Raw genomic sequence first — 6279 nt, forward strand, 5'->3', positions numbered from 1 at the left:
TTGAATGGATACAATCAATAGTGAGGAAGCGTCTGATAGTACTTCAACCAACTCCGACATTAGAAATGATGAGCATGAAAATGGTGTGATTCATCATTTTGAAGCCCCATCCAACACACAATCCCCATTTGTAGGTATTTCTAATTAGTCACCTATTTACTTAAGTACATCACAAGTATTAAAGTTGAGGAAAATTTCTCATTGGTCTACTTTAAAAGACATGGCTCAACAATTGGGATATGGAAATCCATGATGATTCAATGATTACTAGAGCTGGCCTTGGCTATTTGCACTCAAAACCAAAAATTTGGAAAAACTATTCTAAGATATAGAGGACCAAAGTACAAGTATTCTTATTGGAGAGCTTTGTGCTCATTAGACCATAGAGCACTTAAATATAATATCATTGAGGACTTAGGAGTTGTAGATGGTGAAGAGAATTGAGTCTACATTGCTAGTGATGTACATGATGGTAATGTGGGAGGGTATATAAACAAATGTAGAGACTACATGGAGTATGAAAATGTATGCTATGTTTACTCGCTTGCCCTAGAACCACATTGTTCTTATGAGTTTGATAGATATGCTACATATATGGAAACATCACTACATATACAACTTGTGATATCAATGCAGGGGATCCAAGAATTGTTTGTAAACTATGATTTCTAGTTGATAACTTTTTTGTTTTCACTAACTTTGATGAAAGAAATCATTCCTTCAGCAACTTATAACCTACGAGTTGTAATTAATATTTTTTGTTGTTGTCTTGCTGATATGATAGAGTAATCGTTACTTTAGATCTTCTTTATTGTACCGATATAACATCAATTAGGCATGAATTGTGAGATTTGAATTGTTTCTAATAAGCAACAATTTTAATGAGTCACTTCATCCATTTCTAAGTGTTTTGAAATCAAGTAAAGTCTTTGTATAACTAGCATGATCCTTAACATTCCATTACTAGTTAGTGCATGACGTTTGATAATGTAAGATTTGATTTGACTATCTAGTGCAGTAAATCCACTACATTTCTCTATTAAATCCATAAGATGTGCACAATTTCTAAGTATATTTTGGGAAGTTGTCGATTGATTTACTACTTTAGTTTATATTTTGTATTTTTCGTATGGGAAAAACTATATTGGGGAATCTAGGAGTCTAAATGGGACTTGGAGATTCTCAAATTTCCTTGAATGCCAAATAAGATGTGGATTTGTCCAATAGTAAAACTTTGGATAGTAAAACTTTGGATATGCTACAAGGAAGCTACATGATAGATATGGCTCTAAGAGCCATGATGAACTCAAGATGCAACCTAGTGATTCATGAGTGTTACGACTTCATGAGATTATGAAGAATGGCAAGAATATAGAGCTAGCTTTATCCATGTGGCTTTGCTAATGGAATTTATACACTACTATATTATAGATTTAGTTAGCAAGAAAAGTGATTCATGAGTGTTATTACTTGGTGAGATTATGAAGAATGGCAAGAATATAGAGCTAGCTTTATCCATGTGGCTTTGCTAATGGAATTTATACACTACTATACTCCCGCCCATTTTTAAAATCGTGCCATGACATAAACAATTGCGTTGCATTCAATTTGGAAAACTTTAAGAGATTAACGCACTCATAAATGAGATAATATATAGAGAGAGGGAGAGAGAGAGTGCATTTTACAACGTAAGTAGGGATATTTTGGGAATTATGTTAAATTGCTAAGCAGGAAAGAACAAGATCCTTCCTCTAGTTTTTCTAACTTGAAGCATAATACCAGAGCGTATCTGCGGATGATCAATGTCAGCTGGATTCAGAGGGTGTCACAGATAACGGGCTTGAAAGAGAGCTGGTTGCTTGTACTCTTGTCGTATAGAAACTGGAAGTTCTGCTGTTGAGTGTTTCCGAAGATGTTGATATTGACGTCCGATGGGAGGCCGCTGAATGCTAAGCAGAAGAAGCCCTGGTAATCGAAGAAGATGTTCTCGGGAGGGAGATTGACGTCGGCACCCTCGAAGTGCATGGTGAGAGGAGGGATGGTCACGTTAGCTGCCCCGGAATTGTCATAGCACAGGTCAAGCCCCACGGACGAGCCATCTTTGGGTGGGAGCTTAATTGCGGCTTTGTAAGCGTTGCGCAGGGGAGTGTAGCCAGCGTCCATGAGAAGTGTGAGGGTGGTGCCTGAGTCTATCACCAGGCCACCGCTTCCATCCGGCTTGATATCGAAGGTGTCTGCAGGGATGTCGAGAAGTTTTCCACCCACGCTGATTCCATTTAAGGTGAGATAATAGAAGGTTGCCTGGCCGGCTGAGTTCTTCACGAAGGGGGTGGCCTGGACATCAGCGCCACTGAGGTAGGCGCTTGATCCGAAGAGCAGCGGGCTTATCTTGGATGGAGCATCCGTCCAGGTGACAAGGCAGTAAGAGAATTTGTCACCTATGATGTTTGCCATCTGCGAAGTTAGCGAGAGCGGCCCGCCTCCCATGCCCACCAGGCCTCCAGCTCCAAGAGTAGAGATTTCCCCATAGTTGACCGTTCCGGCGCCAAACACGAACTCCTTGGTCGTTAATGCTCCTACAGTGAGCGTATCGAAGCCCAGACTACCTATTGTGGTCGAACCGTCTCCATACGAATATACGTATTCGCAGGTACTGTTGCTTTCGCAGAGGGGGAGAGGCAAGGCTTTGCACAACGAATTGGAGCAGGGAACTTTGGCGAAGGTGGAAGAAGCGGAGGGATCGAACACGGGGCCGGTCTGGTTGAAGCACTCGACACAAGGGTCCGATTGTCTCCAAACGAGATCGCTTCCGGTGTCCATTATGCCCGTGAACGTCTGCGGGGGCGTCCCCAAGGCGAGCGTCATTAAGTAATCTCCTTGGTCAGTAGAGAATACACCAGCGTCCGCAGTAGCTGCGGGAGATTGCGCCATTATCCTTCTAGCCAGCGTTTGCGCTCGTCGCTGGCTCGACTCGACTGCCTTCTTCAGTCTTTCCGGACTGTTCAAAGTCTCCGGATCCATGAAGGCATCACGATGAGTGAGTTCAACTCTGAAGCTCCCTGGCATGGTTGCATGAGACCCTTCTGAGGCAGCGAGAGAATCAGTCCCCGCAGGGCTTGCATTGGGTCGAGCAAAGACCTGTGCAAGAATGAGGAGGGATGCTGATCCCGCCAGCAGCAGGGAATGGATTCGGAGCTGAGTCATATTTGACGTTTATGAAACCTTCCAAGTTCCTTTGCAACTGAGTGAAATACTTCTGGCACTCAACCTCAAAACATAGGACGATTCGGTAGATTAAAAGCTCGATCGCGACAGAATCATGCCTTGAAATTGACATCCGCAGCGGATGTGCCAATACGAGTGCGTTCCCTGATGATAAATCTAGGGCGGTTTCGTTTGTCCGTAGAGGGTGGTACAAAGCAGCTTACATCTATCCCAAGGCCCAAGTCTCTTTACTCAACAGTCAAGTATTTGCTCAACAGTCAAGTATTTACAATTGCGCCGGATGTGCCAATGCGAGTGGTTTCCATGCAAATGAGAATACATTGCCAAGCATCTTGCTCAACGGTCTAGTATTTACAATTGAACATGAGGCAATATCAGTGTGTATACCTCAATTTGATCTCTCCAAGCTTCAAAATGTCCGGCCGTTTGATACAAAACGACGATCTTTAGTTGAAACCAATTCCAAGCATCTTCGTTGAACGTTCCAAAGTGTTAACATTGGATAAAAGACAACCTCACGACGGTTAACAGCGCATATCTAATCACACGGACCTTAATCATGTGATCAGTTGTATGAAAATGAGAATACATTGCCAAGCATCTTGCTCAACGGTCTAGTATTTACAATTGAACATGAGGCAATATCAGTGTGTATACCTCAATTTGATCTCTCCAAGCTTCAAAATGTCCGGCCGTTTGATACAAAACGACGATCTTTAGTTGAAACCAATTCCAAGCATCTTCGTTGAACGTTCCAAAGTGTTAACATTGGATAAAAGACAACCTCACGACGGTTAACAGCGTATATCTAATCACACGGACCTTAATCATGTGATCAGTTGTATGAAAATGAGAATACATTGCCAAGCATCTTGCTCAACGGTCTAGTATTTACAATTGAACATGAGGCAATATCAGTGTGTATACCTCAATTTGATCTCTCCAAGCTTCAAAATGTCCGGCCGTTTGATACAAAACGACGATCTTTAGTTGAAACCAATTCCAAGCATCTTCGTTGAACGTTCCAAAGTGTTAACATTGGATAAAAGACAACCTCACCACGGTTAACAGCGCATATCTAATCACACGGACCTTAATCATGTGATCAGTTGTATGAAAATGAGAATACATTGCCAAGCATCTTGCTCAACGGTCTAGTATTTACAATTGAAACATGAGGCAATATCAGTGTGTATACCTCAATTTGATCTCTCCAAGCTTCAAAATGTCCGGCCGTTTGATACAAAACGACGATCTTTAGTTGAAACCAATTCCAAGCATCTTCGTTGAACGTTCCAAAGTGTTAACATTGGATAAAAGACAACCTCACCACGGTTAACAGCGCATATCTAATCACACGGACCTTAATCATGTGATCAGTTGTATGAAACCAGTGCCGAGCAAAGTGAAGTGTTTGCAATTGAACACAAGACGATTTCTTACATTGCATTGCATATCTCAACTCACAAAATTTAAACTCTCCAAAATAGTTTGACGCACTCCCATAAGGAGCGTAGAAGATAATTTAGTTTAGAAGATAGTGATAATCATTAGCATTTCCTCAATTTTATTCTCACATCTCTTCTTCTTCTTCTTCTACCTATTAACCAAGACAAGTTTTTGCCGCCGCGTTGGGAAATGTTTCCACGTGGTAGTAAATATTGCCAAGTGCTGGACTTCATACTCATGACCTACCATGAGCTCTTGGACTAACACCCTTTTACTCTTAGACTATCACGGGCTCTTCGACTATCACAATTGGACTCTTGGACTACCCACAACACACATATACACATGTATACATGTGCGTGCCCCGTGCTCTCATGCGCACGCACACACACACACACACACTCTCCATACACCTACACCGCACATACACGTATAAATGCACGTGTACATATCAGCATAGGGTGCACACATATACACACCTGCGAGCAAGCACAAACATGCACATGCACATGCACATGTGTACTCAAGCACACACTAACTCACACACATACATACATGCCCTGGTAGTCACTCTCTAAATATGTAGAACACACATGTGAGCAAGCACATATTTGGCATACCTCTAAATTCAAGATTTTACATTTTTTGTATAATTGTTGCTGCTCTTTTGAACATAGTACATATACAAGTTGTAATTTGGAATTTAAAATCCCTCTCCACACATGTATATACCATAATTATATTGGGTATGTATTTTGTGAAGTTCCCCTTCCTTGTTTTTGTAAATGGTATGTAAGTCCCCCAAATTAAAAAATCCCCTTCCTTGAACGAATATGTTATATTACATTTTATACTGAGTGACCCCTCCCACCACACATGCACGTGTTTAATAAAGCACACACATTATCACACATGTGTGCATCCACGAGTGTGCATGCATGCACGCACACATGCAATAATTATATATGCAGACATCGTTATGCACATACACATCGGGTGCACATACACACACACCACACACATACATAAATAGCTCTCTACTTTTATTAGTTTATCATTTATAATCATTCAATCAACATAGTGTTGCAACATCATGCGGGTTCCCTACTATTTGCCTTATATGCTTTCATATGCTTGTAGGCCACTCAAAATCTTTAATTTCTCTTCTTATTTTCTTTGCTTAGAGTTGTATGAAAGGGAAAAAAGAACATGTTAGACTATCTCCATAGTTTGTTAACTAATAAATTAGGTGAGAGGCCATACAAAAAAGGTAGAGTACACAACCCACACATTTCGAAAGAGGAGTTATAATTATTACCCCAATAAAAATTTTATTTCTTTTCTTTCAGTTAGCATGTCATGGATAGCATCATGCTTCCTTATGAAGATATGTTATCCCTTTGCATATGGATTTTGAACTTTTTAGTGGTTTCTACAGATGTCATAGTATGCCTTGATGGTGTCATTATTAAGTTAACATGTCATGGATAGCATCAGGCTTCCTTATGAAGATACATAATCCCTTTGCATATAGATTTTGAGCTTTTCTACAATTGTCATAGTGTTCCTTGATGGTGTCATCATTAAAGCTTGTCACAAATACTA

The 6279-nt window shown here is 40.7% G+C and overlaps 1 pseudogene; it reads right to left on the reverse strand.

Moving 5' to 3' along the window:
• Positions 1–1815: 1815 nt before the first annotated feature.
• LOC147898614 (aspartic proteinase nepenthesin-1 pseudogene) lies at positions 1816–3204 on the reverse strand (annotated as a pseudogene).
• Between the last annotated feature and the right edge of the window lie 3075 nt (positions 3205–6279).

Source organism: Dipteris shenzhenensis, chromosome 9 (genome assembly GCF_047967505.1).
Source record: "Dipteris shenzhenensis isolate YYH24624 ecotype China chromosome 9, Dip_SZ_1.0, whole genome shotgun sequence".
Lineage (NCBI taxonomy): Eukaryota > Viridiplantae > Streptophyta > Polypodiopsida > Gleicheniales > Dipteridaceae > Dipteris > Dipteris shenzhenensis.